Here is a 20,654-nt window from a genome sequence, read left to right as displayed (position 1 = left end):
ATCCTGCTATCCAGGACCCCAGCCTATCTGCTTTCTCCCTAAAACTAACGTGAAGTAAACTAGGTACAAACCAATTGGATGCTGAGGATGCTCTGACAGTCCCTTGTAGATGGTACCCTAGGTACCCAGAGCATGGGCCCCTCAGTAGGCCTACCAGGGCTGCAGCACTTATTGTGCCACCCTGGGACAGCCATACAAACTGACACCACCAGACCACTATTGTAGTCTGGGTAAGGTGGTGCTAGCACCCCTTACAGGGATATAGGTACCCTATATCCCACCCCATTACAACACATATACTCTCATAGGTCACCCCTATAGCAGGCCTTGCTAATCCTACAAGGCAGGGTGCTGAGGTATGTGTGAGGGGGGACCCCTACGTGAGTAGGACCTCCCTGCAACCTTCGTAAAATCATTGCTGGGTTGTTTGTAGTGTAGCCATACCATATACTCTTGACCGCATTATAAGACTAACGCGATAACTTGAGATTGGCTACACAGAACCATATCGTGTTTGGTGTCAAACATGTAGGAATCATACCCCCAGTCCAGCCATGGGCATGAGAGTACGATTCCCCCCTGCTAGAGGGGCGATATGGGAAAAGCGGTAGAATTCGGACACCAATTTAAAAGTGCACAAGTAACACCAAATGGCTACTGCCCGCCACCTACACCCTGGCTGGCTGTTGCTGGGGAAAACCCCAGCCTCGCCAGCTGGACAATAGGGCTCCTGTGACAGGGAGGTGCTAGCATCTCCCCAGACAGGATAATGTGGATTGGAACAGGGTGGGTGCACCAAATGTCCTTTCAGAATTGCACGTAGGCAGCTGCAGAAGCCTCATTCTGCATACACCGCTTGGAACCAGTTCAGGGGCATCCTGCCCCTCGCCCAGGCGGGAAACACACAAAGGGGAGAGGGTGTAGCCACCCTTTCCCGCCTCACCTCTCATTGGTGGACACTACTCTGGACACTCCCCTAATCTTGGGAATAAAGGTGAATAACGTGGCCCCAGAGCCTCAGATTAATCTTGAACTTTACAGTCTTGACCTTCGACTTGCTGCTGCCCAGCTGACGGAAGAAATCTCCCTTGGCATAAAGGAGTTATCCCCCTGCTTGGCAGGCACCTGAAACACTGCAAGTGACCCGGTTGGAACCTCGCTGCTCCTATGTACTTAGACGACTTCCAGCACCCTTGAGGTGGGTTTCCAGCGCATCCCAGAGGCCAGTGAGTGTGCTCAACAAGTTTGGGCACCGTGGACCGCGTGGGTGCCGAGATCCCCAATATCCCAGGACACCGGCCACCTCTTGCATAGCACACGACCCTGACCAGTGGGGAAGTTGTGCTTTGGCCCGTTTTCGAGCCAACCACTCTACAGCAATTGTGCCAAAGACCAGCGCCCTAGCCCCCTCCGGTGGCCCGTGGGTGCCCTTTTACGCACTCCAAATTGCCGCCTCCCGCAGTCCCTTGTCTCTCGACTTGTGGGCCCTAGCGGAGGTCTATTTCGACAATCAAGAGTTCCCCTGGTTGCTGCAGGCCTGCTCTACAGTCTCCTCGAAGGAGACCTCTCCCAGACCTCGTGGGTCTGCACTGTAGCAGATTTGTTCATCTTTCGTGGGTTGCGGTTGCCAAGGCTTAGTGGATCCAATCCGGACACTAACACCGCAGCGACCCTCATCCGATGTGGGACAGTTGCCCTCCAGAAGCTGGCCTTCCTTGAAGCCTCCCGGAGCCCGTGGCTGCAGATCCAAGCTACACCACTTTCCACCTGAAGCACCCGACATCGAAGGGCTCTTTGCTTTGAGCCTCCTGGTCACTTTGCCGTGACCCAGACTCTGTCCCCTCTGCTATCAGGTTCTTCTCTACAATCTTCACATCTTTGATCTTCACGGAATCATCAACGCTTTTGGCTAGCAGAACGTTTGACTATTTTCCCATTGAAAATCAGCCCGCGACCCGACAAAAGAAACAACCTATGCACCCGGCTTCCCTGGGGCAGGTAACAGTGGTACCTCGGTACTCTCGTGGTAGTGGGCTCCTCAAAAGCTTAAGTCTAAAGTTTTAACTTTGTACTCCTGCTAGAAGTATTTTTAAACTGTTTATTTCCAACCGCGACATTCTCCATAGGCTGTAATCGAGATCCCGATAGCAGCTACTTCCACTGCACGGGCCTCCCTGGGTGGATTCTTAAGGGGCCAGCGATCCTAAATGCCCTAGGCATTGCCTGTAGAATTGTCGTGGTTCTTATACCACTTTTTTAGTATATGGTTTGGTCCCCCCCTGGGGCCCAATGTTAATAGTGCTATTTATTGTGTCTATCAATGCTTGTTTGATATTGTAACTTTGCCACAGCTTCATAAAGAGACTGTGGGATTCTGTCTAGAATAAATACATATATGTTATATATATACCTGTGTGGGCTACTCTTTCATTTGGTTATTCAAGAGGTTATTATGGTAAAACAATAAGCTTAACACTCCTTCAAGACTTAGCCTGAAGGCTGCTCTCCACAGCTACCACTAGGATAGCTTTCTTTAAAGGTGGTCTTAAACCTATAATCAATAAGGGTCGAATTGGACTGGTGCAAGGTGTCCCTATAACTAGGAGACAGCATATGCCAGGCCAACTTCTCACAAATACTCCTCCGTCTGCTCTTTTCAGTCGTTCTAGAAACAAGTGCTTTAATTAGCAGTCTAACGTCTTCTTTTCTACCCTTTTGGGGAAATCATACAAAGCACAAATGATAAAGAAAACATTTCCCATTTGCAATGAAGGGATTCTAGTTTTATATTAAAATACTGACCAATGACGTGGGTGGGCTGGGCAATCAAGACAAAATCGTTCCGACTACACATGTAGGCAGCTTTTGCATGGATATTAAATTATGTTAAATACTATTTTTGCCTTTGACAAAGGAGTTACATTTTCAAATTGTTGACTGGAATTAGTTAATGGAGGTTTCAATATGAATGAATATTATTTGTTTTAACAGATTAATCAATCACATTATGCAAATTATCCCAGTCAGCGGCTAATTTTCACAAACCATTTACCAGTGCACAAAGTAACCACATTGCAGACGTTTCTCAGACTTGTCCAAATGTCACCATTTTGTCACCATTGGGACAAATCAGAAAAACGTATGCAATGTAGTTAATGAACACACATACACAAACACACTCTTGACCCTGCATCCATAACACTTTATCGTATAACATCAACCCTGCATTCTATGCTCTTAGCTCTGCACTATTAACCCTGAATTCATAACCTTGTACCCTTAAATATGTACCCTCTACGATTAGCCGTGTACCCTAAACTCCGGGAGAGATGATATTGACCAGAGTCTATAGAAACATACATTTTTACTAAGACTCCTGGGAAGACATTGCCACCAACTCTATCCAGAAAGTAACTGCCTTCTGGTGGGGGTGGGGTTCTGGGAAATCAGGGTTTGTGTATTCCCACATGTAGAGAATATTGGGGTCGATTTTAGATTGGGAGTGTGTGTATAGCACAAAATAGTCATGTATTTTTTCGTATAGCTGGTGATGTCAATATCAGACTGCCCGCACACCCTAACTACCCCCCTCCTTAATCTGTGTGCCACATGGCTGGGGGTGCTTATGGGATCATTTCCTTAATGCAGGTTTCTACTCCATGGGTGAAAGTCACTCAATCTCACATTTCCTTTGCTTCAGCACTCTCCCATAGCAAATGAACCAGGTGCAAGCCTCAGACTGATGCCAGTCCCATTAACAACTGGAAATCCATCTGAGTCACAAAGCTGATGTGATCAGTGGAGAGAAGGGGAGCCTACCTGCCTGCCTAGGTGCTGGGCTGTGTATGTCAGGAGAAAGAGCCTCATCTAAGGCAAAGCCTGCACAAGGAAGAAGTTGATGTGGATAGCTCCATTAGAACACTTCGGGCCGAGTGCTCAGAAGTCCCAACGTCACCACAACCTAGCTGCCAACAAGAAAAGCAAGATCTACAGAAAAGCATCATCCGGGTCGAGAAGCTGCAACATCACCTATTCTCCCAACAGTGAGCCTTCACCACTGTTAACCTGTTCTGCAACTGTGAACGCCTTTATCCAAAGGCAACTTATCTTTCAAACCCTTGCCATGGTATGTATTACTTCTGGCTGGAAGAGGTTGTCTCATTGCTGAAACAATTGGAATGATCATCCGAATGCCTCTAGAAATATTGTTAATATTAATCACGTTGGGGACCCACTCATCGCTGAACCAGTGACTCCTTTGCGTGCTTCCGTCATTGAAAAATCTTCACAAGGACAAGTAACCAAAGAAGAACATACAAGGCAATATGTGAACAACCTACATAGAACTAGTTCTCTAATCCACTTGGTTGCAAAATAAACTAGGATTACAGTTGGAACCTGAGCTACTAGTTGGAATCCAGTCACGTAACCCTTCGCACCTTATCCCACACTGCTGACTGGATGTTGGGTTTATATACTGAAAGTGCTGCGAGATTAACAGGGCCTGTGAACAAGCACTGCAATTTTTACATATTCACATTTTGCTTGCATGTGATGCTGTACTAAGAAAGTAAGCACATATTCATACCATTGTACATTTTGCCCAAGGGCAAAATACACTGCGCAAAGTGCCCTTGCATATTGTTGTCTGTTCGAAGACAACTCTGAATTGGTACAATCAACAATGCAGCCAGATCTGAACTCAGGCACATTGCGAAGGGGCCCGGTTTGTATTATTTAAATGGCTCTAAGCGTTTGTTCAGCAGAGGAGCATTTCTATGTATTGTCGTGGCCGTCTGTTGCCTGAATTATAGCCCAGCTGAATCTGATCACTATCCGGAGGGGGACGGCAGCCTGTTCTATAGCAGACTGGCTTCCGGATTAAACATGCACATAGGTAAATGGGGAGTTAGACCACTCCAAGGTATCTGGCAGAACCACGTTCACACAATGCTCTCTAGGATAGGTAGTGTTAGATAAGAGTACAATTTTATGCATCTATATAATCAACACAATAATTATAATGGTTGAATTATTAATCTTTTTCACCATTCTTGTAATGCTGGTAACAATGCTTTGTTTCCTTCTACTAATCATTGTAGCACACATATTTTAGACAAGAATCCAATTGCTTCAATAAATGTTTTTCCACATTGGAATATTTGGATATCCATCTCGTTGCTTTTGCTTTTCATCTGGATTGATTTTGTGACAGTTTTCTTTTTGCTTCTGAATGGACATTTACTCCCACAGCGTTCTGCTATTGAACTGGTAACCGAGGTGTTGAAGCCTCATTCTTGATCATACAAAGTGCAAAGAGACCGGTCTCTTGTGAATCATTTCTGCAGTTCCTGTACCGGATGGCATTGTTTGGGATAAGTTCCCATTTGATATTTTTGGTTTTACAGAGCCTTTACAAATACTGTATGTATTCAAGAAATCGCTTAACCCCTTCTATGCCTATGACGAGCTGGACTCGTCATGGAGCACAGTCGCCGTGTGCCCATGACGAGTCCAGTTCGTCATGACACTCACCCACGGGGGAAGCGCTGGCGCTCCCCCCGTGAGTGGTCGATTAGTTTTTTTTACACTGGGAAGGCAGGGGAAGACCTTCCCCTGCCTCCCCCCGCCCCCCACTCCGCATCATCAATGACGTCAGCGCGCGAGCCGCGCTGACGTCATTGGAGGTTTCCCCTTTGTTCTCAAACACGCAGGAAGCCATTTGCTTCCTGCGCGTCGGAGAAGAAAGAGGTACGTTTTGGGGCTGGGGACAGGGGGATTTCACTGAAAGAGGCATCGAGGGAAAGGAAAGGGTTTCCCTTTCCCCCGATGTCTTTTATGCATTCCTGCTGCAAGATCGTGCGATTGTGCAGCAGGAATGGCCACCAGCGCTAGGGATTTTATTTTTTGTTTTGGGTTGTTTTTTTTTTTCTGTTTGGGGGAGCGGCTCCTTAGGCAAGGGTCGCCCCCCCTTATGGCCACATTATTTGTTGTTATTTTAAAGTACCCAGACCGATTCACAATAGAAACAGTAATCAAATATATGGGGAAAATTACAAGTTAGCATGTTACAAAAGCAAACATTACGTTACATGTGGCAATAGTGACAATTGTGCATGTATCAAGAGCAAACAAAATGCAAGAGGTAGCAGACGATACGTTACAAGAAGAAAAAGTGACATGTTTGCATGTTACAAAAGCGTACAAAGTACAAATAGAGGTATGATACTGCAATAGATGGCAGACACATAAAACACAAGAACAAACGTTATGTTACATGAGGCAATGGTGGAAATTGCGCATGTATCAAAAGCAAACAAAATTCAAGAGGTAGCAAACGATACGTTACAAGAGAAAAAGTGACATGTGTGCATGTTACAAAAGAGTACAAAGTACAAGTAGAGGTATAAAAGTGCACTAAATGGCAGACACTCAAAACACAGGAACACACTGGGAAGGCACTTCTATAGGCATGGAGAACAGAATTTCCTATAATGGAAAGACTTCCTTCAGATAATAGAGAGGGCGTGAATTAAGTTTGGAAGTATCTTTGCAGGAGGAGAACTTTGAGGTCAGTTTTGAAGGACTGGGAAGAGGGGGTGGTCCAGAGCGGAGGTGAGTTCCAGGTTCTCACCGCGTTGCCTGTAAAGGATTGGGTCATCGGCCTGTCCTTCTTGAAAGTGGGAGGTTCAAGCAATACATTTTGCGCATTACGTGATGGTCTAGAGCCTCCAGAGTTTGTTTATTCGCCAGGTAGCGAGGAGAGGAGGAGTGCAAGGCTTTGTGGGTGATACAGGCATTCTTGTAGATAGATCTTGCCTCGATGGGAAGCCAATGGAGGGTGTATAAAGTGGGTGTGATGTGGTTGCTTCTTTTGGCCCCATATATGAAACGAGCTGCTGAATGGAGAACATATTTAAGGGGGGACAGGTGGGATTTGTGGGATGCCAGTAAGAAGAGAATTGCAGTAGTCCAATCTGGAGAGAACCAGCGATTGGACCAGAGTTTGAAGGTCTTGCTCTGGGAAGAAGGGACAAATCCCCCAAAGAAGGCGCAGGAATTGATGTGGGAGAGTAGATTGAGGTTTTTTTCCCCAGAGTATGACACTAAGGGATTTTGCGCTGTCGACAATGATGGGTTTTTTGTTAAGTAGATTCTTCTGATCCATCCATGATAGAACCGGGGGAGAAGAAAGTGAGGAGGAGAGGAGGAGGAATTCAGTTTTGGAGGGATTCAGAATCAGTTGATGAGTTAACATCCAATTTTGAATGGATTCGAGAGTAGAGCTTAGGATGGAGAGATCGTGAGTGGATGTGTCTGCCCCCGGGGAGGGGGGGGGGGCAGATTTTTAATTTACTATTGTATTTGTTGTTTGGGGACAGAAGCCACTAGACACCAGTGTTTTTCAATTTTTTGTGTTGGGGAGTGGCCGCAAGGGTTGCTCACCTTTTACGGGGGTGAATATTTAATTTATGCTCTTTGGTCTACCTACCCCTTATCTTTGTTGGTGGATTGTGTGTGGACTGGTGCATTATTTTCATATGTGATATTAATGGTTTTTTCTCCTTTTTATTCTAGTCTAAAGCTTTAGATTCCTGTTTCCGGTTTCAACAGTGGTTGTTCTGCAGTTTTGTGTAGTTGCATTTTTTTTGTAAGCAAAACATTTTTGTTGTATTTACTCCAAATGAGTAATATTGTAATGTTTGAATGAATTTTTTTGTAAGTGGTGTCATAATGGCAGCATATTTAGTTAGTGTTTTGAGCATGAAATTCTTTGCGATGTGTTTTGCATGGTCTTATGTGTAATTTCTTTTCTCTTTTAGTGGGATATTGTTGATCCATACTGTGTCTGTGCAGAGTAGGTGGTGGTGAGTAGTTTAGCTGCCTCTGGCAAGTGAGTGGTATCGTTTTGGAGTATATATGTGTATTTAATAAAGGTGCTTTTTGTTTATTACTTATTTTACAAAGTGTTTGTTGTTGTTGACTTGTTTGACAAGTTACCTTTATTAGTAAGCATTATGGCTAGCCGTAGAAGGACTGCTCAACAGGTGATTGGTATCCTTCTTGAATCTTCCTCTGAGCATGATTATGAGACTGACAATGCGTCTGAGGGAGAGGAGGGAGGGGAAGATTCTGGCAGTGAGTTTTCTCTCCACATGGAATCATCGGATGAAGAAGGTTCTCTCAGTGCAGATGAAGCAACTCTCAGTGCGGATGAAGTGCCTGTTTTAGAGGAGGAAACTGCTGTGCCGATGGTGCAAGAGACATCTGGATTGCAGCCTGAGGCTGCTAGGCTTCCTACTGGAAGTGCTGGACTCTGGGTTGATCCAAACATGGTGCAGCCGGTGTTGCCTGCCTTTAGCGGTGATGCAGGGTGTAGAGTGGAGTGTGAAGATTTTTTGCCTATACAGTTTTTTCAGTTGTATTTGTGGGTGAGATTGTTGACCAGACTAATTTGTATGCTGAACAGTTTTTGAGGGACAACAGTGACAAACTTAGGCCCCAGTCTAGAGCTACCCGGTGGACTCCCACAAATCTGGAAGAGATTAAGAAGTTTTTGGGTTGGACTTAATTGATGGGTGTGGTAAGGAAGCCGAACCTGGCTTCATATTGGTCTACTAGCCCCTTGTTGGCAACAGCCATATTTACTGCAGTTATGACTCGTAATCGGTATTTACTTTTGCTACGTATGCTGCATTTTGTTGATAATTCTATGGCGTTGCCATGAGATCACCCTGACTGTGACCATCTTTTTAAGATTCGGCCCGTTCTTGATCACTTTGTAGATCGATTTTCTGAGATCTATACTCCAGGGAAAGAAATATCTATTGATGAGTCTTTGGTCTTGTTCAAGGGCCGTTTGGTTTTTAGGTAGTACATCCCTAGCAAGAGGGCATGCTATGGAATTAAGCTGTATATGTATATGAGAGTAGGACAGAATATGTTTTTAATTTTCGTGTGTACACTGGTAGAGATTCTACTATTGATTCTACTATTGACCCACCAGGTTGTTAGCCCGCTTTTGGAGTTTCAGAGAAAAACAGTTTTCTAGCAAGATCCTACACAATTAACAGAGGCCACCATTTGTACCTTGATAACTTCTACACTGCTGTTTGGGGCCCTTGCCTGTCGCGGGTACTTGGGTCTCCCGCACGAGTGATGCACCATTTTTTACGGGAGACCTGGGGGAACGCTGGGTGGTGGGAAAATTGTGTGAGCCCAGTGATGCCACAACTTTCCCAGACCAAAGTGTGTGAAAAAAGTGATTTTTTCAGCTAAAATTGAGGTTTGCAGGGGATTCTGGGTAAGGAAACGTTGGGGGATCCACGCAAGCCATACCTCCCTGGAAGCCCCCGGGTGTCTAGTTTTCAGAAATGTGTGGGTTTGGTAGGTTTCCCTAGATGGCCGCCGCTCACGGGCCAAAAACCCAGGTGACCCCCTTGCAAAACCAGGTGGTTTTGAGATAGGCAATTTTGATGTCGCCTCACTATGTTTTGGGCCCTTGCCTGTCGTAGGTACTTGGGTCTCCCACACGAGTGAGGCACCATTTTTATCGGGAGACCTGGGGGGGAATGCTGGGTGATGGGAATTTTGTGTGTGCCTGGTGATGCCACAACTTTCCCACACAAAAAATGTGTGAAAAAAGTGATTTTTTTCAGCTAAAATTGAGGTTTGAAGGGGACTCTGGGTAAGGAAACGTTGGGGGATCCATACAAGCCATACCTCCCTGGAAGCCCCCGGGTGTCTAGTTTTCAGAAATGTGTGGGTTTGGTAGGTTTCCTAAGGTGCCGGCAGAGCTAGGGATCACAAACTACAGCTAGGCACTTTGCCAAGAAAGGGTAATTTTTCACTGTGAAATTGAGGTGTGACCACGTTGTGTTTTGCACCGTTTCCTGTCGCAGGCACTAGGCCCACCCACACAAGTGAGGTACCATTTTTCTCGAAAGCCTTTGGGGAACACAGGGTGGGTGGAAATTTGTGGATCCAAGCAGATTCCCGAACTTTCCACCACAGAAATGTGGTGGAAATGTGTTTTTTTGGACAATTTTTTAGGTTTGCAAGGGATTCTAGGTAAGAGAACCTGGTGGGAGGCAGTCAAGTCACCCCATCCTGGATTCCCCTGGGTGTCTAGTTTTAAAAAATGTATAGGTTTGCTAGGTTTCCCTAGGTGCCGGCAGAGCTAGTGTTAAAAAACTACAGCTAGACACTTCGCAAACAAATTGTAATTTTTCATTGTGAAAATGTGGTGTGTTCACGTTGGGTTTTCAGCCACTTCCTGTCATGGGCACTATGCCTACCCACACAAGTGAGGTACCATCTTTATCGGGAGACTTAGGGTAATTCAGTTCTGTAAAGCAACTGTTATTACCTATTGATTTGTGATGCATTTCTGCCTTCCAAATGACAGACTTTGTGTAAAAAAAGAAGTCGTTTTGAAAAATGACCGATAATTCTCATGCTAGTAGGAGTATTCCCAATTTTGAAAATGTGCAAATATGTACTGTTTCTAAACTCTATAATTTGTTCCCATTTTAGAACTACATAGGTGTCTTACATACCGATTTTTCCATGTATACATTTTCCCACAATAATTGCTATATACCCAGAACATAATATAAAACCATTACAAATTGCTGCTCAGTTTTTGACTCCGTGTTGGTCGGTTTCTTGGTGAACCTACAAGTCCTATACATCCCTACAACCAGTGAGGTCCAGCGGATGTAATGGTATATTGCTTTCAAACAGCTGTCATAATTAGAAGAAGTTACAGGTGAAAACGTTGACACAAAAGGCTTTTTTTTTCAACTAATTTTCAATTCTTCCTATATTTAACTGTTACTTTCTATAAAGAAACTTTGATGGATCTACACAAATGACCCCTTGCTGAATTCAGAATTGTCTACTTTAATAAAATGTATAGCGTTCCAGGGTCCATTATTACGTTCATACCCATTTCTACCATTAACTGGAAGGAGGTTGAAAGCACAAAAAATAGCAAAAATAGACTATGTCCCAGAAAAATTGCAAAACTGTATAAAAAATGTTGCTTTTCTGTCAAACGTCTGTCATTCCCTAAAAGCTGGGAAAATGGTGATTTCAGCCCCACAAACCCTTTTTTGATAACATTTGCAGGGGAAAACGCAGACGCTTTCATTTGCTGCCTATTTTTCCCCAAAATAACAAAATTTTGCTGTATTTTGGCACATTTCTGTGACCCCTCCAGGGGAATCCACAAATCCTGAGTACCTTTAGAATCCCCATGATGTTGGAAGTAAAGGATGCAAATTTGGCGTGGATACCTTATGTGGTCAAAAAGTTACAGGGGCCTCAGCGCGCACTACCCCAAATAGCCAAAAAAAGGCCTGGCAGCGAAGGGGTTAATGTGATTACTCCTGGCAGCATCTCTGATGATTGGAATATTAATGCAATTAGGTCTATGCTTTCTGAGCTAGAGGATTGTACTGTATTTGAAAGTGAAGATATGTATAGTGGTACATCTAATTATGATTAAATGTTTTCTTCTTACCATCACTATGCGCACCATTTACACAAAGCTAGTACTCCATGTGTAGTATTTATTTATACACAATGGGAACATTGCCCTACATCACCTTTGGGTAGTTACAAAACATATATAGAGGTTTGCATATTTTTCTGGCAATAACCCTGTCAACACAGTGCCTTATTATAAACGTTTCCGTTACCCGGCAAACAAAAATATGCTGACAAACAATATTAGTTTATTAGGCCTCCTTTATGTCCCAGATGTCAATACAAGGGTACAGCTTTTGGAAACACAATGTTGATTTAAAATCTGTTTGGGGAACAAAAGATTGGCAAGTTCAAGACAATGAGGCCTTGTTTAGAGTGTGTCTAATACAGAGACAAAGGATTTAAACACACCACACATTACCGCATTTGTAAGTTTTGAAAGTTGGCAACAATTTGCAAATTTTACAGAGGAACAGCTCAATTGTATGCTTCAGAATGGTACATACAATTCGTCACATTCCAGTTCCGAAGGGTTACTAGTGTGGCCATTAGCTTCTAATGGTTTAATGCACGTTTTTTGAACAACACAGAGGGTTTTAGAATAAACAGACCACAGACAGGAGTTGTCTCAACATACAGGGTAGTAAATTTATGCCCTAAATGGTTACAACAGTCCACCCTAGATTTAGTGGAGAAAGACTGGCCTCTTCTTTCCGAAGACATGGATTTACAGGATTTTTTTATTGGGTCCAAAAAAGCCGTAGAACATTTGGAGAAATTACCATTTACTGTGGCGGAAACACCATCAGCCGATTCGTTACTTCATGGATTTATTTCCCCGTCAATTTCAACATTTCACCTCACAACCCGATTAAAAACATTTTCAGGTAGGCAGATATGAAGAGTTAGGGGAGAGATTTGTACACAAGACATGGATCCTACCTGTTGAGTACATGTGTAGGAATGGGGAGGGGGGGGGGGGGGGCAGATGTTTTTTTTAGCGTTGCAGACTGCAAGAACACTTTCGCCCGTTCTTTAGTTTGCAGTGAGGTGACACTTCACGGAACTAGCAATGATTCAAAAGCAAACTTAGCTTTTTATCTGAAGGGTTCCCCGGCTGCTGTAATTCATCCGGCATTCAGATTACTTTCCAATGGAAGTTATTTAATGTTGAATGACCAAGGTTACTGTAGGATGATACTGGGCGTGATGATATGTGGTCACGGTTTCTGGGGTTGTGACCTGTAGTATTAATTAGCTTTTCCACTGACTCGTACAGTTAGAGGAGTGCCTATTTGGCCTTCAATTTGGATTTTTAATTGAGCGTCGATAGTCTGAGTAGACTGAAAGCCTTATTGTTTCAGAAGGAAGTTTCTTTAACATCTGCAAGAGAGACACTTGATCTTCAAGTTGCAGGGTTTTCTTCGTGAAATACAATCACTACAAAGCACTAACCTCCCACAACACTTTGGAGAGCTGGTACATCGCATATTTAATACTTCATAAACTGCGGAAATAGTTAAGGTTTTAAAAGCGATTGGGTCTGGGTTTGTTAGCACTTTCCAGACTGTGTTCGGAGAGATTCCATCTTTTAAACACTCGCTGATATTCAGTTTCTTTAGAGGCATAACACTTATTCTATTTCTGATTGTCGGGATCCTGATTCTATTTTTGTTGCTTCGCAATGGATGTTCTGCTCCTCGGCCATATAGGAATAGCATTACCACATGTACTGATGTGTTGCGATTGCATGATATAGCACTTTGGGGCACCCTTACTTCATTAACTGAATGACTACTGGTCCCTGTCCTTACAACCCTCATGGTTTTATTGTGTTTAGCCTGTGAAGATTTAGAAATAGCACGTATTTTTCAGGAACACACAAATTAGTTCCAAGGCGCCCCACCACCTGCACCTGAAAATGTCCGAGTAATGACAGGGCAACATGGCCAGTCCCTATCTGGCTATACACCATATCCATCAATAGGCGATATTTTAGCGTACTACAGAGTATTATATAATAAATATATATTTTTATAAATACTTGGAGTGATTCTTTTTCACTTAATCTATAATATAAGATTGCATTCTGGTAAAACAAGCTGCTTTACATTCCTGGATTAAACCTGAAGGCTGCTCACCACAGCTACCACTTAGAGAGCTTTTTAAGGTTGTCTAAAACCTCTTAAATCACCATAAGGGTTGTCCTGACTGGTGCAAGGTGCCCACTACATAAGTGGACATCATATACCAGGCCAGCTTCTCACATTTATGCAGGTATAGACTATACAGACAGTTAACCAAGTTTGATCTGAGAGCAATTACACTAGCCCCAGCAAGTGCTGTTCAAGCTGCACAACGGCATTTGGCAATGCCAGCAATCAGTCCAGTCACTATTAATGCAATTATAGGTAAGGTTCTCACCAGATGGTAGGGGATTCCGTTCTGTATTGCCCAAAAAACAAATCATCTTGAGGCAGTGTTTCCCCATACGGGATGCCAAGATAAACACAGAATTCTCACAATGTGCCTACATTTAGGGATGGTGCCCCCGGTAGAAGATTGTGCTACATGGGGCACAGTATTTGCTGAAATCTATGACATCAAGCATGGTACATCATCCATAGCTGGTTTGGAAGATGTACTTAAACAGATTCAAAATTAATATGGGGCAGCCCCTGCCACTTTTGCTACAGTATCCTCAATTATATTAGGTAATATTAAAGGGGAAGCAGCAGCATTCACACAGGTCGCTTTGGCAGATCAAGAGCGCAAACTACCTCAAAGTATTGCTGAAACCTGCACATGTAAATTTGGGGGCTAGACCTAATAATCCTCAATTGAAGGACAATTCGGAAAAGGATACCCAGAGGCAAGCACCAGAGTCCTCTAAACAAAATGCTGGCAGAAGAAGAAGAAAAAAAGAAAAAGTGAGATCATCTGGTGGACCACACCTGCAGGAATCCTCTTACAAGCGCTACAACTTGCGTAACCGTAAAACTATCAAACAACTTGATAGATATCAGTATACTGATACACGTCCTACTCATTCCTTTTAGGAAACATCAGAAAAACACACAGAGTGAACAGGACGATCAGAGCACAGGTTGGACGAGTACATGAAACCGAATAAGGACTTGCAACACTCTTCTGACATCACCATAAAAAAGTAAGAAAACCTTCCACAACAAAAACCTCAATTCAAGAAGAAGTTGCTAGTATTGAACTTAAATATGTCACACATATTGAGGACTCTACTTCCGCACAAGAAGTGGGCTCTGACTCTGCTAAACAGAGCAGTAGAAGTCACAACAGTTCGCCAGAATCTTCTATAGTTTCTGGTGGAGAGAGCAACTAATGAGTTTCTTCAGGTGGAAACACCAGATCAGAGAGTTAGTTCTCCAGGCAGGTTGTATAATTTGCAACTCCAAATTGAGGGTGATAAACCCCACCCAATTAAAGTTCTCTTTTGGAAAAAATGTACTTTTGGCTATGACATTCTCTTGGCTGAAAAAAGATTGGCCACCTGAGTTTGGACAAAAAGTTCTATCTTGAGAAAATGTGATAGTACCATCCTGCTCCGTTCTCATTCCTGAAGCAGCTAAACAAGCGTATGCCTATGAATGGGCCCTTGCACAAGCCCCGGCATATCACAGCCATGTGGGCTGGAATGAAGATTCACTCATATAATACCTATGGAGTACAGCCCACAAATGGAAACACAACACCCAATTAAATGTGAAGCTAAATGCCCAATAACAGAAATTCTAATGACTTGAATATAAAGGCATTTCTGGGCCTTGTATCTCACCAATAAACAATCGTTTACTTCCAGTAACGAAACCAGACCATTCATACCGCTTAGTCTTAAGACTATATACAATTAAACAGTAACACAAACGCACACATACACATTTGCAGTACAAAATGCACAGAGCATTGCACTAATGAACAATTTTGTGCACAAAAAATATGAAACCTTAGACATTTCAAATGACTTTTCCTGCCACAATATAGTGTCTGAAATAAGGTATTTGACAGCATTTACACGCTCCGGAGATAAAACCTATTTTATCAATTGGCCCAAAGGTATGAACAGCCCAGGTTTGTTCTAGGCCCGTGTAACAGGATGGTTACATAATTTTGTGCACGAAGCAATATCCTATGTCGATGACATATACCTTACAGATGATGACTTAGAAACACACCTAGCCAGAGTAGATCGCATTGTTGTGGGATTTGCTCAAATAGGCTACAAATTCAGCTTCCAGAAATCAAAAATTGCCTTTCTGAGTCCTGTTCTTATGATACGAGCCATCAAATGAAGGCAAAAGCTTAGTGCCGCATTTCCTAGCTAAATGTACACTCTTACAACTAATGAACATACTTGAAAAACTGCAATCACATTTAGGCTTTCTACATTTTGGTAGAACATACACACCAGATTATGCACAACGGGTTAAACCATTTTATGAATTAATACATCCAGACGAACAGATCTTACGTTCAGTACAAACTGACATGCTAGCTTCTAAACACCTGAACCCACACGTTTTAACACCACAAACATGGTGATCCGCGTAGTCGCAGAGACTACAAGCTACACACATCACATTCAATGAGGGTGGCAATGTACTGATTGCATTTAAATCACGTTTATATTTCACTGCAGGTATGTGTTTTGCACATACAGAAAAAAAACTGATTGCAGAACAGACAGCTTTTGTGAAGGAAAGATCATTGGCCCTGGGAAAAAACAATTGCCGTGACTCCCATTCCAGCCTTAGAGGCGGTTACAAAAACAAGCATTCCAAATGTGAAAGCCTTGCATCCTAGATGGATACAGTGGGGCACTTCACAAAAAGCAACTGACGTAGACTATGTCTTCTACTCTACATTAGAAACACCAGCATACCTACAATATGAACAAGAATACCCTGTGCCCAGTGAAGTTATGCCTCTAGATTAATAAGACTTTATAGGCTACACTGATGGTCTGCCCAGCCCGTAGTTGGAACAAATCATCAATACTCCACCACTTGCGCAGCAGAAAGGGGTAAAATGAAAGACAGAATCTTCCAGTCTCTTAAAACATTCACTCAGTCAGCAGGTGATCGGACAGCACCACTGGCTGAACTGAAAGCTCAAATTCTGGCAATAGAGGATACGGATCCAGAATTCCCTACACTTAATAGTGTGCGATTCATATTATTGTGTCCAGTCTTATAATGAGTACTTACACTATTGGAGCCAGAATGGATTCAGACATAGATCCATCATGAAATTAAGCTGGACATTACAACTGTGTGCCCTACAAGCATTTAAACGCTAACTATTTATTTCTAACATATAGTTCACACAACAGCAGAAAATCATGGCAAAAAATGACACAACACACGCAATGTTAACATAGGACATTTAGGGAAATCATCATGTACTGTGACGGAAACACTGTCAGCCAATTTGTTAATTTATGGGTTTATTTATTTGCCAATTTCAACATTTTACTTCACGTCATGTTTAAAACACTTTCAGGTAGGCAGCTCTGAAGCAATAGGGAGAGAAATTTGTACACAGGACATGGATCCTACCTTTCCATTACAGGTGTAGGAATGGAGGAACTGGAGTTTTTGTTTGCGGTACAGACTGCGAGAACACTTTTGGCCATTCTTTAGTTTGCAGGAAGTTGACACTTCACGCAGCTTGTAATGATTCAAAAGCAAACTAAGCTAGTTATCTGAAGGGTTCCCTGGCTGCTGTAAGTTGTTATTGTTAGAAAAGGGGTTTCTAGTTGGCAGTGGTTTGCACCTTGTCCAAGTAGGGACCCTCACTCTAGTCAGGCTAAGGGAGCCACACAGCTAAGATAAACCCTGGTCACCCCCTTGGTAACTTGGCACGAGCAGTAGGTTCATCTCAGAGGCAATGTGCAAATCATTTGTACATACACACACAGTAATACCGTGAAAAGACTAGAAAATGAGTCCACACTAGTTTAGAACAGCTAATATTTATCTGAATAAAATAAGACCAAAACGACAAAAATCCAACATACACAAAATATCAATCAATCAAGAGGCTTTATTCAAGAAATTCTCATAAAAGCAGTACACACAATGATAATTTTTAGAAAACATTGTTAAAATCATACCTCATAAAATGTACAGACAATCAAAATTCGGAAAACTAGATATAAACACAATGCATTAGCACAGTAACCAATATTATGTTCTTTTAATTAAATAGCTCCTAAACAATGACACTCTGCCTAATGGACCATGCCCACCCCAAAAATTTAGCGGTTGCTTCAGTCAGTTGAAGACAGGAGCTAGTGCAAATAATTCTCATAGCTACAGAGCTGCTGGGAGCACCTAAAGTTTTACAGGCCGGTGCTAACCAAATACGTTGTGGGGCTGCATAGGCTTTGCAGGAAAACAAGAAGTGCCCAATGGACTCTTTTGTAATTCCACAGGCAGGACAGGTAGTATCGGTAGAACCCCTCCACCTCCCGGTTAAAGACCTTAAAGGGAGGGCACCTATCCTCAATTGAAAGAAAAGTTTCCTATCCCTTGGGTTGGTTATAATGTCCCAGAATAGTTCCAGTGTAGGCAGGGGCTTAACCTCCAAGAAACGACCAGACATAGAACCGGCATCAGATTTTCTCCATGCTTGCTCAGACACATGGGCCCAATACAGCTCCTTGATTGCTTGCTTGCTTGGAAAGGATGCTTCTAATGGGGTATCCCATAGCAGCTTTAGCCCATGCACACATAACAATGTTCTAAGTTTACTCAACCATTGGATCTTATGGAAGACATCGGCCTTAATCACTGCTAGAAAGCCCTCGGCATAATGCTTAAGTTCTGGTGTAGTCCAGAGCCGCCTCCAATATAAAATCGGGCGTAACCTTGCCAGGTCACCTACTGCCTTCCTTCCCAAATCATGTCTGAGGGGGATCAGAGGTGTACTTTTAGGGAGACCGGTTAATGACCTAAAAAACTTATTCTCAGACATCTGCATCGAATTGAGGTTACCAAATCCCCACAATTCTGCACCATACAGTGCAGATCCCAGGGTTTTTGCTTCATACACCTGCAAAGCTGGTGCAATAGGTTTCGACTGTGATTTCCTATGCTCGAGCCCGAGGACTCCAGCCACTTGCCTATGCTTTAGAGCAGCCAAGTCAATGTGCTGAGCCCATCTTAAATCATCTGTTATGTAGATGCCCAGATAAGTAAAGGCTCTAACTGCATCTAGTGGGTGTTGGCTCAAATACAACTTGGATCTGACACTGCGGTGAGGGTTAAAAAACATGAGTTTAGTCTTTGCCACGTTGACTTCCAAACCATTATTCCTACAAAAATCATCAAAAATACAGAGGGCACTTTGCAGACCACTGAGAGTCTTTGACAGGATCAGCGTAAGATCGGTATCTTGATGCCCGCCAACGAGGGTGCGTCCACATTCGCGGATAGCATTCTTGCTACTACCCCATTAATAAATAGTGAAAAGAGCAGCGGGGCCATCGCACACCCTTGTCGCACATCCCGTTCTACCGGAAAATCAGCAGTAGTCTCACCCTGCCTACCCCACTGTATCCTGGCGAAATTTGCCTCATGTAACCGCATCGCCATAGTCAGTAGATCGTCAGGCAGACCCAGGCTTCTTAATTCAAACCACAGCTTGGACCTAGGCACCAGGTCGAAGGCAGCCCGCAAATCTACAAAAGCAGCGTACAAGCTGCCATCGCCAAGTACCACAGTCCGCCACTGTACCAGAGTGAATCGAAACACCTGGTCCATCGTGCTGGTAGCCCTCCGAAACCCTGCTTGGTAGGGTGATAGTGCATTATGCTCATCAACCCATTCCATGAGCCTGTTTACCACCATCCTCCCCACAACCTTTTTGTATGGTCGCTATCAAGCTAATTGGCCGGTAGTTCCCAGGCGACCCCCTATCGCCCTTCTTAAATATGGGAATAATGATTGCACCCCTCCAACTCATCGGTACCGGTGCTCCTTGAGCGACTGCATTAGCGAGGAGACGGATGTATCTACCCCATCGTTCCTTATCATTAGTAAAAAGGTCTACCGGGACCCCATCCATTCCAGGGGCTCTACCCGACGATGCTACACTTAACGCCAACAGGACCTCTTTGAGACAAAAAAATGGCTCTTTGGGATAGACAACCTTAAACCCGTCCATCTCCCTGCCAGGATTAGATTCGGCATATTGAGGTTTAAAATATTTGACCCAATCCTCCTCCTCGACATTATTATCAGGGCAGTCAGGCTCACCACCCCTCCCCCATTTAACAATACTCCAGAAAAGCCTGGAATCCTTGGAGCCGCAGGCTTCCAGTAGCTCTCTCCAGTGCCTCTCATCCCACTCCTTTTTTGCTGCGACTATACAATCTTTATAATTACTTCTGGCACCACGAATTACCGCCAGATCCCTAGTCTTAATAGCACTGCCCAAAGCAAGCCTTGCCATCCTGCACTGTGCATTATACCACTTCGCAGTCTTGGTTAGGGACCTACTATTATTCCTACCCACCTTCTGGAAATGTGACTTAATGGTTAAAAAGAGAATATCGTGAATTGTTGTCGCTTCCTGCGACCCCTGGGTAACAATGGCAACCTGCTCCAAGGCCTCAATTGCTCTATCCACCTCCATATTTATACTAGCCATAGAATCTTGATTGGCCAGTACACAAGGCCATTTTAACCGGCGTGTATCATTGGAAGGAACTGGTAAGGGGAGACCTTCCCACTCTGTTCGAACATTCCCGCTAGGCAAGGTCCACCACCTGTGACAAATACACAGAGGGTCATGGTCACTTTCCAACCTGTGCATAACCTCCATATCATTAACCTGCTTCCATATTTCCAAACTACACATGACAGTCTATCCTACTCCTACTCCGGCCATTGTCAAAAGTGCAAGCCCCCACCCTGTCACTCTTGGTTCTCCCATTCAACGCACGGAGGCCTCTCTCTAGGCAGATGGCGTTTAGGCAAATAACATCAGACCATCGTTTTATCGGGTCTAGATCTAGTGGAGGGACACCCCAATGCCTATCCTCTTCTGACCCAATACAGTCATCACCTATGTCTAGTGGTTCGAATGTACGATTAAAATCGCCAGCAATTATGATATTATTA

General features: G+C 43.6%; 1 protein-coding gene across 1 annotated transcript in view; it reads right to left on the bottom strand.

The window, feature by feature from the left end:
- Positions 1 to 20,654, bottom strand: part of C1_2H10orf143 (chromosome 1_2 C10orf143 homolog) — a 144,464-nt gene that overhangs the window by 58,289 nt on the left and 65,521 nt on the right. The window lies entirely within an intron of this gene.

This window comes from Triturus cristatus, chromosome 1_2 (assembly GCF_964204655.1).
Source record: "Triturus cristatus chromosome 1_2, aTriCri1.1, whole genome shotgun sequence".
In the NCBI taxonomy this organism is placed as follows: Eukaryota; Metazoa; Chordata; class Amphibia; order Caudata; family Salamandridae; genus Triturus; species Triturus cristatus.
This window is presented reverse-complemented; position numbering and strand designations above follow the sequence as displayed.